Source organism: Pongo abelii, chromosome 8, assembly GCF_028885655.2.
Source record: "Pongo abelii isolate AG06213 chromosome 8, NHGRI_mPonAbe1-v2.0_pri, whole genome shotgun sequence".
NCBI classification, from domain to species: domain Eukaryota; kingdom Metazoa; phylum Chordata; class Mammalia; order Primates; family Hominidae; genus Pongo; species Pongo abelii.
Genome location: NC_071993.2, coordinates 51,800,404 through 51,814,093, shown reverse-complemented (window position 1 = coordinate 51,814,093; position 13,690 = coordinate 51,800,404). Strand labels below are relative to the sequence as shown.

The 13,690-nt window shown below is 42.4% G+C and overlaps 2 pseudogenes; both read right to left on the bottom strand.

Annotated features, from left to right (window-relative positions):
- The window catches only part of LOC100937133 (geranylgeranyl transferase type-1 subunit beta-like), a 382,799-nt pseudogene that overhangs the window by 82,079 nt on the left and 287,030 nt on the right, over positions 1-13,690 (bottom strand).
- LOC100432020 (isoleucine--tRNA ligase, cytoplasmic-like) overlaps positions 1-13,690 on the bottom strand; it is a 64,556-nt pseudogene that overhangs the window by 12,327 nt on the left and 38,539 nt on the right.

Here is a 13,690-nt window from a genome sequence, read left to right as displayed (position 1 = left end):
AATTTTCCGTAGAGATGGGACCTTGCTATGTTGCCCAGGCTTGTCTTGAACTCCTGGGCTCAAGTGATCCTCTCCTCTGGGCCTCCCAAAGTGCTGGTACTACAGGCATAAACCATGCCACCCAGCCCCACTTCTTCTAATGAGGTAGCTGTCATTTACATTCTCATTTAATAGAGCAATGTGCTGTCTCATTCAGCAGAGCTTTTCACGGGAGGTCTGATGAGCAAGAACAGGCTTGTGAGAGCAAATAACTAAGACCATAAGCAGAGGCCTGAGGTGGAGCTTCCAGCACAGACTGAACAACTCAGGCCCTCCTCAGACAGGCCACCTGCACATGAGTATCTAAGAGAGGACCAGAAGACCCCTATGAAGGCATCCACCCTGGAGCAGCATTCAGGGAGAGCTGGAAGGGCTTTATGGGGCTAAAGAATTGATGGGCAATTGAAGTGGGTTGTGGGTAAGTATTAAATTATGTTTGTGTGAGCTTTGCCATCAGGAACATATTTTATCTTTAGCTGATGGTGACAGTGCTAGAAGTAAATAAATAAGCTCTTCTCATGAACCAAAATTCCCAGTGGCACTATGGAGTCCTGGTTAAGTTGACAGGTCTCTGGCTGAGGGAATACAGAATCCACTTTTAGCAGCTGTGTTAAGAGACAGTTAACCATGAGACCATTATAGCATTACTTTACTCAGGAACCAATCACAGAAAAGGCCGTATGTGGACACAGTGAGAAGATGGCCAGCAGATAATATCAAGGAGAGAGGCCTCAGGAGAAACCAAACCTGCTGACACCTTGATCTTGGACTTCCAACCTCTAGAAATGTAAATAAATAAATTTCTGTTGTTTAAGCCACCCAGTCTGTGGTATTTTGTTATGGCAATCTTAGCTAACTAATACAAACATTATTTCTCTTCCATTCATATAGGCTTTATTTTTTTCTTTTCTTTTTTCTTTTGAGACGGAATCTTGCCCTGTCACACAGGCTGGAGTGCAGTGATGCGATCTCAGCTCACTGCAACCTCTGCCTCCCAGCATCAAGCCATTCTCTGCCTCAGCCTCCTGAGTAGCTGGGATTACAGGCACCTGCCACCACGCCTGGCTAACTTTTTTGTATTTTTAAGTACAGATGGTGTTTCACCATGTTGGCCAGGCTGGTCTTGAACTCCTGACCTTGTGATCCACCTGCCTGGCCTCCCAAAGTGCTGGGATGACAAGTGTGAGCCACTGTGCCCGGCCTACAGATTTTCTTTATTATCTCTAAGCAATGTTTTGTAGTTTTCAGTATATAAGCACTATACATCTGTGGTCAAATTTATCTCTGAGTATTCCATATTTTAGGATACTATTCCAACAGGTTTTTTTTTTTTTGAGATGGAGTCTCACTCTGTTGTCAGGCTGGAGTGCAGTGGTGCGATCCTGGCTCAGTGCAACCGCCACCTCCCAGGTTCAAGCAATTCTCCTGCCTCAGCCTCCCGAGTAGCTGGGACTGCAGGCGTGCACCACCACCATGCCCGGCTAATTTTTGTATTTTTAGTAGAGACAGGGTTTCACCATGTTGGCCAGGATGGTTTCGATCTCTTGACCTCATGATCTGCTGGCCTCGGCCTCCCAACGTGCTGGGATTATAGGTGTGAGCCACTGTGCCCAGCCTACAATAGGTTTTTAATTTCAGTTTCTGACACTTATTAAAAATAAACTTTTGTATCTTCAGATTTATAAAAAAGATGCAAATAGAGCTGATATACTGACACGCAGTTTACCTTATCACTAACATTTTACATTATTATAGTTTACTGATCTCATTTTGTTTGTGCATATATTGTTTTCCTGATTGTGTGTGTTCTTTGTAGCTCACTGAACATCTTTAAGATTATTACCTTGACTTCTTTGTCAGACAACTCATAGATCGCCATCATTTTTTTATTTTTTGGACACATGGTCTTAATGTGTCACCCAGGCTGGAGTGCAGTGGCATAATCATGGCTCATTGCAGCTCGACCTCCCAGGCTCAGGTTATCCACCTGCCTCGGTCTCCCAAGTAAGTAGCGGGGCCTACAGGCACATGCTACCACATCCACCTAATCGTATTTTATTATTTTATTATTTATTTTATTATCTTTTCTAGAGACAGGGTCTCTCTATGTTGCCCAGGCTGGTCTTGAACTCCTGGGCTCAAGTGATCCTCCCTCCTCAGTCTCCCAAAGTGCTGGAATTAGAGGTGTTGAGCCACTTTGCCTGGTGATCTCTGTTTCTTTAGAGTTAGTTTCTAGAGATTTATTTGTTCCTTTCATAAGGCCATGTTTCCCTGTTTCATGGTATGCCTTGTGATTTTTTTTTTTTTTTTTTTCTGGAGACAGTGTTTCGCTCTTGTCCCCAAGGCTGGAGTGCAATGGTGCGATCTTGGCTCACTGCAACCTCCGCCTCCTGGGTTCAAGAGATTCTCTTGCCTCAGCCTCCCGAGTAGCTGGGATTACAGGCACCCTCCACCACGTCCAGCTAATTTTTGTATTTTTAGTACAGACGAGGTTTCACCATGTTGGCCAGGCTGGTCTCGAACTCCTGACCTCAGGTGATCTGACCGCCTTGGCCTCCCAAAGTGTTGGGATTACAGGCATGAACCACCACACTCAGCCGTTTTTTTGTTTTTTTTTTTTAAAGACAGGATCTGGGCTGGCGCGCAGTGGCTTGATCACGGCTCACTGCAGCCTCAAACTCCTGGGCTCAGGCAATTCTCCTGCTTCAGCCTCCCCAGTAGCTGGGATAACAGGCATGCACCACCACAGCTGGCTAATTTTTTAAATTATTTGTAAAGATGAGGTCTCTCTGTGTTGCCCAGGCTGGCCTTGAACTCCTGGATTCAAGTGATCCTCCTGCCTTGGTCTCCCAAATTGCTGGGATTACAGGCATGAGCCATTGTGTCTGGCCACCTGCTAATCTTTTGTTGAGATTTGGGCATCTGAAAAAACAGCCATCTCTCTTAGCCTTTATAGACTGGCTTTGTAAAAAGGAACAGCATTACAAATTAGTTTAGCTGGAGATCTTGGGGACCTCTTGAATCTTTTCTAGGGATGTATCTTCTCTGGGTTTGTCTGTGTAATTTCCTAAAGAGGTTTGCCCCTGTGTCTTTTTAAGAACTCATAATTTCTTGCTCCCCTTGGTATCTGTTTATGATACTAGTTCCTGCAGTGCTGTAACAAGGCTATAGCTCTCACATTTGTTCTCAGCAGCCCCTAGTCATCCAAAGTATGACACTGTTCCTGTCAGTGCTCTGAGTCACATGAACAGAAATCAGTCCTTTGGTCAGCCCCACTATAAGCCAGAACATGGGACATACATTCCACTCTACTCTTTCCCTCTTGAGAAGGAAGGTGCAAGTGGGAGATACCTCCAGATTGTGCTGCACTGTGCTTGGTACTGGGAGAACCTATGGTATGCAAATGTAATGGACTTTCTCACCTGCTTCAAATCAGCTCTTCTTGCTTCTACGTTCACCTGGGGTACTGCAACTTTTAAACTGATTTCTGAAAAATTCTCACAAAGGCAATTTGGTCCATATATTGTTAAGTCAGTGTCTCTATGGGGGAATGAGGGCCTGGGGCTTATTTTTTTAATTTTTATTTTTTGAGACGGAATCTTGCTCTGTCACCCAGGCTGGAGTGCAGTGGCGCGACCTCGACTCACTGCAACCTCTGCCTCCCGGGTTTCAAGCGATTCTCTGGACTTCAGAGGAAGCCGTAACAATAAACAGCTTATGCCCCAGGATAGTTACGGGATGTCAGACAGCCACACTCAGACCATGTATGATTCTAATCATGGCAGAGCTGCAAATTTCTGGGCACCCTGAAATGCTCTGTATAGGGGTGGCAAGATGGGGCTGATTTCCCTTTCCTAATCCCATCATTTGGTTAGGTACCCATACACATGTTTATATTACCCTACACTTTCCCTGTATAACAATTATCAAAACCATAATTATTTTCCCGAATCTTTAATGTCAGCAAGCACCATGAAAGTAAGGACAAAATCATCCTAGGCTCCAGGGATCCTCCCACCTCAGCCTCCAGAGTAACTGGGATGGCAGGCACATACCACCACACCTGGCTAAGTGTGGTGGTATGCGCCTGTAGTGATCTCAAGTGATCTATCCATCTAGGCCTCCCAAAGTGCTGGGATTTCAGATGTGAGCCACTGTGCTCAGCTATTTTCTTTCTAAACTGTAAGAATTATTTATAATAAACATTTTTATCAACAGGAAAAAAAGTTTTATTTAAGAAAAGGATGGCCGGGCGCGGTGGCACACACCTGTAATCCCAGCAATTTGGGGGGCCGAGGCGGGTGGATCACCTGAGGTCAGGAGTTAGAGACCAGTCTGGCCAACATGGCAAAACACTGTTTCTACTAAAAATACAAAAATTAGCCAGGCATGGTAGTGCGCACCTGTAATCCCAGCTACTTGGAAGGCTGAGGCAGGAGAATCACTTGAACCTGGGAGGCAGAGGTTGCAGTGAGCCAGGATCACACCACTGCACTCCAGGCTGGATGACAGAGTGAGATTCTGTCAAGAGAAGAGAAGAAAAAAGAGAGAAGAGAGAAAAGAGAAGAAATGAAAAGAGAAAAGAAAAAAGAAAAGAAAAGGATGTGATATTAAAAGTCAAACAGTAGCCTAAAAAATATCTCTCAACCTGAAGACATGAATGATACCCTTGTCTGTGTAGACACCTACCAGTCTTTTGGAACTGCTCCAGCTCCTCACTGCTCAACTGCTTGATGGACGTCATCACTGCCTTAAAGGCTCCCTTCAGATGCTTCCCCAGGACCATGTGATCTGGTTCTGCCCTTAGTCGAATGCCATACTTGTTTTTATCTGTAGACAGTGTAACTTTTCAAACATTCAATTCCTACAGTTAGTGCACTAGCACTAGCATGAGACATGAAAACATATGTTCATACAAAAACATATGTCCACAGCAGCATTATTCCTAATGGCCAGAAAGTAAGAACACCTCAAGTGTCCATCAAACATCAAAGTGTTGTCCATCAAACATCAAAGTGTTGATGTAAGCATCAACAGAAAGCTTCTGTCTAGTTTTTATGTGAAGATATTTCCTTTTTCACCATAGGCCTCAATGTGCTCCCAAATATCCCTTTGCAGATTATACAAAAAGACTATTTCCAAACTGCTCAATCAAAAGAATGGTTCAACTCTGTGAGATGAATGCACACATCAACCGTGAATGGATAAACAAAATGCAGCATACACATGCAATAGAGTATTTGGCAATACGAAGGACCGAAGCACTCATACATGCTACAACATAAATTAATGTGAAACATTATGCTAGGTGAAATATTCCAGACATAAAGATTACAAATTGTATGATTCCACTTATATGAAATGTCCAGAGAAGGAAATCCAGAGACAACAAATAGGTTCGTGGATGCCAGGAAATGGTCAGATGTTGAGGGGAAAATGGTGTGTGAATGCTAATGAATACTGGGTTTCTTTCTGGGATGATGAAAATGTTCTAAAACTATGGTGATGGTTGTACCATTCTATAAATATGCTTAAAAACCAGTGACTTGTATGGTAAGAAGAAAATGTTTGTTATGAAGATCTACCAAGACAGTTTGAGCATAACAGAAAAAGGACTCCAGAACCAGAAATACAAACTTCGTCCCTCAGAGGTAACCTTTGTGCAAGCAATTTCAGAGTACCACAAGGTTAACTATCAACTAAGCATAAGATCAGTTAAACAGAACACTTCATGCTTCAGTCATGCTATTGAGGATTACTGATGCGGCAGGGATGGTGATGGCACAGTAGCGGATAGGAAAATGAGAACAGCTTGAAGCAAATAGTACGGAATGTTTAGTTTTGCCATTATATTTAGCTACATTAATTAACCTCACTTTAAGTGAAGTAATGAATTTTAAATTTTTTCAGCTGGGTGTGGTATCGCAAACCTGTAATCTTAGCACTTTGGGAGGCCGAGGTGGGAGGATCACTTGAGATCAGGAGTTAAGAGACCAGCCTGGGCAACATGGCGAAACCCCATCTCTACAAAAGCCTGTACTACTATGCCTAATCTCCACCACTTGGGAGGCTGAGGTGGGAGGACTGCCCGAGCCCGGGAGATGGAGGCTGTAGTGAGCCAAGATCACATCACAGCACTCCAGCCTGGGTGACAGAGCGAGACCCTGTCACAAAAAAAAAAATTGTATTTTATGCATAGCCACAGGTACTAATTTCAGAATTTAAAATCTAACTTTTGGTTTCTAATATTTCTCTGGAACTTTCAAGCAACTGAAAACCAAATATAGAAATTAACATTTTCTATAATAATAATTTTAAATGTCACCTGTGAAAAGAATAAACAATGAAATTTTAAAAAATATTTGTTTTCTATCATCACAAAGAAGATGAGGTAAAACATATTTGTTTTTAAAACATCATGGAATACACATGTTTTAAAATATCATTGAATAAAAATGTTTAGGAAGACAGCTGACACTATAAACTTTGACCCCAAAACTCCACTTCTGGCATCTATCCAATATCCATACACTGATATATGCATATATGTACACACAAAGCTTTTGTTTGTAGTCAGAAACCTAAATGTCAAACAACAGGAGAGTAATTAAATTATGAAACAGCCAGGAAGTGAGACTCCAGGGAGAGATGGGGTGGAGAGAGGCTCACTATGCTAGTGCTTTGACTTTTTACATGCGAGGGTACTTGTCACTTGCATAATTTGGAGGAACAAAGTTTCTTTGGTAGTTATCAAAAAGTACTTCAGAAGGCCAGGCACAGCGGCTCATGCCTGTAATCCCAGCACTTTGGGAGGCCAAGGCGGGCAGATCACTTGAGGTCAGGAGTTTGAGACCAGCCTGGCCAACACGATGAAACCCCATTCTCTACTAAAAATACAAAAGTTAGCTGGGCGTGGTTGCGGGTGCCTGTAATCCCAGCTACTCCGGAGGCTGAGACAGGAGAATCGCTTGAACCCAGGAGATGGAGGTTGTGGTAAGGCACCACTGCACTCCAGCCTGGGTGACAGAGTGAGAGACTCTGTCAAAAGAAAAGAAAGAAAAGTAAACTAAGGGAAAGGGAAAAGGAAAAGGAAAGGACAGAACAGAGAAGAACAGAATAGAACAGAACTTCAGGGAAGTGAATGAAGACGATAGATGATAGGTAAAGAAATTCATTGATCTTGAAACATTTTTAAAAGAATTACAACAAATTTATGTTGATTCCAAGCACAGTGTAAAATATGGATTATTACATTTGTTATGACTATACTAATAAAAATAAATTACAGTCAATATGTACTTTGAGGATTATCCATCAAAATAATGTTCTAAGTCTATCTGTACCAAAAACAGACAAATCATCTACCTTACCTCAATGATACACTTCTCCAAAGACTTGTTATCTTTAAGAGCTTCTGGATCTGGATGGATAACTACAATTTCTTTCAAAGGATACTAGGAGGAAAAGGGAGGGGAAAGTTCACTCAGCAGCCAGTCCTCTAAAACTGCAGAAAAATGGAATATTAAATGTTTATTTGAATCTCAAGCTCTAGTCAGGCTGGACTAGTACTAAGTCATTCACACCCTCACTGCAGAAAAGGAAAAAGGCCATTGGTGGAAGCTCTCTATATTAAGAAAGCATTCCAAAGACTTAATTATTTAGGTCTGTGCCATGTAAAATAGAAGTAAAATTTCAAACCTTTATGGGAATAGTTTTTCGGTCTCTGATCACTCTTCCAAGTTCAATCACAGACTGTATCTGAGATACTGCACTCTCTGTTTTCTTGTCAATCAATTCTTCTCTGAGTGGTAGAGGTAGGAATATGAAAGAGTTTAGATTTAAAAGGAGAAAATTGAAAGCACTAGGCATGCATAAGCAAGGAAGAGGGTCAGGCTAGAGAAGTGTGGCTAGGCCCTCCTGGTGAAGCACCAGGGGAAGGGCAGCACAGTGCCTGCCACTCAGCACCCGGCACCTCCCCAAGGAGCCCCCATGGGGCACGCCCACACCCCACCTGCCGCAGCTCTACAAAGGGGTTCCACATCAAGCATCCTTGCTACCGTGTACCAAAGTGGGCCCCATCCTGCAGCCTGAGGAGTTCATGTCAGCTGGGGTGGGAGGCAAGGCACAGATGGAGCTGGAGCAGGGAAATGCCTCCTCTTGCCCACATGCTTGAGCAACTCTCCCCTCCTTGGCACAGGTGAGGCTTATTTCTATTTGAGTCCTACCGAACACGGGGCAGCATGAGGTAGTGGATGCTGAGTGTGTCCTTGTCCTGAACAGAAACAGGGTCAATCAGCACCTTTAGATTCTGGTACATCAATTCAGTGAGAAAAGGTGTGTAGAGAGCCTGTATGAAGACACAGGACATCATGTCAGTCATATGCAGTCATCAACAACTGATCTCATTTATACTGAGAAACAACTAAACATGTTAGAGAATGACACAGTAATATGCACCAAAATGGGCATGAGGTTACAAAACATGCCCTGTGAATGAGAAATGGCCTCATATCCCTGAAGCATAGCTGCAGGACTGTAGCTAGAAAAAACCCAAAGCACCTCTAGAATTCTGAAGGATGTCTAAAATAGAAACAGGAGCACCTAATGATGTATCAGCCAAGTCAATATGCACAGAGGATGGACTGTCCCAAACCTCAGAAACTTCATCTGTAAACTGGGGAAAATACCCCCTGCTTCACAGGATGAAGGTGATGAGATCAGGCATGGAGGTAAGCACCAGGCACAGCACCTTGTACAAAGCAGATTTTCCTTCGGTTAATCTATTATTTTATATACTGCAATAAATTTTGTTAGTGTCTGATTTTTCAGTTTTCTGAAGTTTGTAAATATTCTATAATAAGTCACCTTTGAATTGCTTTTGCAATTTGTACAACAAAATTTTATTTTAAGCAAATCATTGAAATAGTAAGAATTTCATGAAATCAAGGTGGTCCACCTTTGCTCATAACAACCCTTCATCTCCTGCCTTCTCCTTGTTTCTCTACTCTTCCTTCCTTGTCCTAGAGCACTAGGATTAAAACATGTCCATGCAGCCACCTTGTATTGGGTCCCACCAGAAAGTAGTCCCCTGAAACTCAAGCCAAATGCCACAGGCAACACAAACAGGCTCACTGGTTGGTGTTGGCAAAGTCTGGGTCCAGGCCCTGTCCAGGGTGTACTTACTGAAGCAATCTGGCTCCATATGTCTTGCAAATGATTTAAAAGCAGCTACAAATTCCTAGACCCAGAAGCCCCAACATCTGGAACAAAGAGCTTATTTGAAACGCGAAAATTGTTCCCTGACCTAAGGGAAGAGCAGCAGCCTCCTCAGCAGTGAGCCAATCTCTCCAGGTCTTTCCATGGAAGAAGGCCCAGGCTCTTCCCCCCCCGGAGGCAAGGAAAGTTCCAGTGATCTTGCAAAGGTCCCTTCATCCCTGCTGTTTGGTGGGCTTTGCTTTACCAAACTAGGTACCAAGGTTTGGGGAAATTAAAATTAGCACATGATAGAACCATGAAAACTGGAGCTTCAGGTTTGCAAAAAAAAACAGCATGAGCACAGCATGGAAAGATGTAGCTTCTCCTGATGCAGGAAAGGTGAGGCCTAAAGCTCTGAACCCACACGTGAAGACAAGAGATACTGTGGAAAGTGGAGAGACTAAGAATAGAGGTATGAATATAAAAGTTACACCATTGATCTAAATATATTAACAGAAGCCCCATTTTTTTATCAAAAAGGCAACAGATGACTCCCTCACATTGGTATTTGAACAGGTATATTCAATAGAGCTACTAACGAGTTATATATGCCTGCAAATTCAAACTTTTTGACTCTAAGTAAAAATAGAAAATTTATATTGTGACTCTGAGTACCCCCATATTTATAAGTGAAAACAAAAGTTTTCTGAAATAATGCTTGATGCACTCTCATATATTCAATTCTATTCTACACTATTTCCTTCTCTTCCATTTCATTCCATCCCACTTTTGAAAAAGAAGGTCATGGAAGGCCTGCAAGATGGCACATGAGAGGAGGTTAATGCCTGTGTCCTCCAGAAAAAAGGACAAAAACAGTGAATAAACAAGTTCATTTGGACTGGAGTGTTTGAGAGAGAACCCTGGACAGCAGTGAAGAGACAGAAAACCTGAGGGTCAAGGAAACCATTAGGGGTGGTGAAATAAAGGGAAAGCAAAATACCCTGCTTCTACCACACAATCTTCCTAGTCGGGATCAGCTGGGAACAAGAAGACCATTTCCTCAGTGGGGAAAAAGGTAAGCAAACAAACTCCAGCAGTCCCATTAACATTGTGGACACCTGCATTCTTTGTTGCTGGGAACTCCTGTTAAGTGCCCACAGATTCTCAGCTCAGTTTAGGGAACTGCTTGGTGTCCCCACAGGGCTATACTGCCCCAGAGGAGGAGCCCACATACAGCACCATCTAGAAAGCCAAGCCATAGCTGAGTATATTCTGCTCCACGAACTAGTGGTCACTGCCTCCTTCCATCCCAGAGGCTACCCTGTCATTACAACAGGATTCTCCAGGAACGCAGCTATTGCTGTCTATATCCTAGAAAAACACTCTCCAAGAGGTTTGCCTTCCACATCCTAGTGACTGCAACACTCTAACTGTGGACTGATTTCTCATGCCATTGGTGCGCTCAACAACCGGGCCTGTTGCTTCTAGGAGATCCCCATCTCAAGCCTGCAGACCAACCCCAGTAATCCACAGCCAGGTGAGTGTTTCCAGGGGAGTCCCATCTCAAACTGGTGAACCAACCCGTGACTCAGTAACACAGTCACTAGCTAGTCATGCAGCTTCCTGAGACTGCCGCCTTCCCCCACAACCCCCGATCCTGAGCAGGAAAACAAACTGCACACGCTCCTGCAGCCTAAGGTCACCAAGGCATGCACCAGTATCACCAAAATGGATACTAGCAAAAGAAAAAAAAAAGGCAAGAAAAAAGCACAGATACTACACTACTGTATCCTCCTGGAACTAAAGCAGATGCAGCCCATCCAACCGACACCCTAAGATACATCTCCAGGTGAAAGTCTTTCTCTACATAAGCCACTCTATACAATTAGAACAGGTGACCATGTCAGCAGTCTCATAAATACAAACACAGGAGATAAGAAGCACGAAAATGCAATGAAACTTGACACCACCAAAGGTGCACAATTCTTCACAAAGTTACCCTAAATAAATGGAAATTTTCAAATTGCCTTAAAAGGAATTTGAAGTATAGATCTTAAGAAAATTCAATGAGATACAAGAGAATACAGATAGAAATCTTAATCAAATAATAAAAAACAAGCCATAACCTGAATGAGAAATTCAACAAAGACATAGATAACTTTAAAGAAAACAAACCAACCAACAGAAACCTTAGGAATGAAGTTCTGAATGAATGAAATAAAAAGTACAACTGAGAGCTTCAATGGCACACTAGATCAAACAAAAGATAGAATTTCTGAACTTGCAGACAGGACTTTTGAAATAACCCAGCCTGAGGGAAAAAAGGAGAAAAAAAAGAATAAAAGGAAGCAAAGAAAGCCTATGAGACTTGTGCCATGACATTAAGATAACCAATTTTTGCAATATAGAAGAGAAACAGAGAGAAGAGACAGACAAAGACACAGAAAACTTATTTAACAAAATAATAGCTGAAAATGTCCCAATTCTTGGGAGAGATATGGACATCCAGTTCCATGAAGCTTAAAGGGTCCCATACATACTCAACCCAAAAAGGCCTTTTCTAAGGCACATTATAACCAATTTGTCAAAAGTCAAACACAAAGAAAAACATTCTAAAATTAGCAAGAGAGAAGCATCAAATCACAAGTAAGCAAGTCTCCTTTAGACTCTCAGGAGTTTTCACAGCAGAAACCTTGAAGGCTAGGAGAGATTAGGATGATATATTCTAAGCGATAATGACAAATCAGTTAGCAAAGAGTACTGTACTTAGCACAGCTACCTATCAGAAATTAAAGAAATAAAGTCTTTCCCAGACAAACAAATGCTTATGGAATTTGTCACCATAAGACTAGCCTGACAAGAAATGCTTAAGGGAATGCTTCAATCACAAGTGAAAGAACAATAACTACTAATGCAGAAACACAGGACACTATCAACCTGTTAAAAGTAAATTCACATTCAAATTGAGAATTCTATGTTACTGAAATGATGCTTTAGAATCTTTCAAATCACACTTGAGAAAGTTGAACATCAAAATAGTCAAAAAATTTTTATCTACAATGAGTTCTTAATAAATACCCAATACAGAACAATATAAATTAAGGCAAAAAAGTGCAAATTTTGTGCACTGACAGGGGACATGGGGGAAGTACAGCATGTTTGTGTGTGATCAAAACTTTTTATCAGCTTTCGTCTATCATAACTATAAATTTTTAAATGTAAACTACAGAGTAACTCAAGAGAAAAAAATTACACCAGGTATGTCAATGAAGTAAAGGAATCAGGGCTTATCAGTACGGAAACTCACCAATCCATAAAGGAAACAATAAAAGAAGAAAGAAATGAAAGATCTACAAAACAACCAGAAAACAATTAACAAAATGACAGAAGTAACTTCTTGCCTTTTAATAGTATCTTTGAATATAGATGGTTTCAATTCTCCAATAAAAAGATGTAGAGTGCCCGAATGGTTTTTCGTATCTGTTTCCCTGGTTCAGACACCCAAGAGTATGTCCTTCTCTTGGTCATAAGAAAATCTAGAGTTATATTTAGGGTATCATAATGTGTGGTGAAGAGTGGACCGAGCTGACATGCTCACAATGACCAAATTATGTTGGTCATATTTTAATCCAGTACACTGATCCACTATTAACTTGTAAATAAATAATGTACTTGCTTTCTAGACACATTCTAGGAAAACCAGAGAAACTGACTTTTATCTATATAGAATAATCCACTGGCGAATTTCTTTTAGGATAGACCAAAGCTGATCTAGAACATAATCTTTACATACTTGGAAGAGATGAGAGAGAACCCACCAGATGAGAAAGAACATCTGGGCTGAAAGTCTCCATTAGAACAGCAATGTGGAATGGTGCTGTGCTGGCAACTGGTAGTCCCTGCCCTACATCTTTGTAGAGGACTGGAGCCCAGAGCATGCCATGGTCAACTTACATGTTGAAGTGAAGACCTCCTTCTAGGTGTGCATGTGCTTATTACAGATATGCCACCATGCTAAGTACCCCCAGACTACAGGAAAAAATATGAATACATGCTGTATCCATGATCAGGAGGCACGCAGGCCAGAGTACCAGCTGTGGAATCGCACAACCTGGGTTCAAAGCCTGGCTGGGCCATGACCACCTGGATGACCTAAGAAACAGTCTCAGGCAAATTCATAAAAAGAAGTGGAAACCCTGCCTGCCAGGAAGGGATGTGGTAAGAGGCAGCATCCAGTCAGGTCAGGGCACCGCATCCTCTCCTTGGAAGCCTGCACAGTGAGCCTGGTGGCCCTTGAGGCCACAGCAGCCATGGAGAAGGCGGGCCTGGCTCCAGGCAACAGACGCACTGGAGAGGCCCCAGGGGGAGCCTGGCAGGATCTGGCTGGTCCTGCGCTCTGCTTCCAGGTTCTGGCCCTGTAACCCAGGGGACAGGGCCAACCAAGACAGGGCCACTG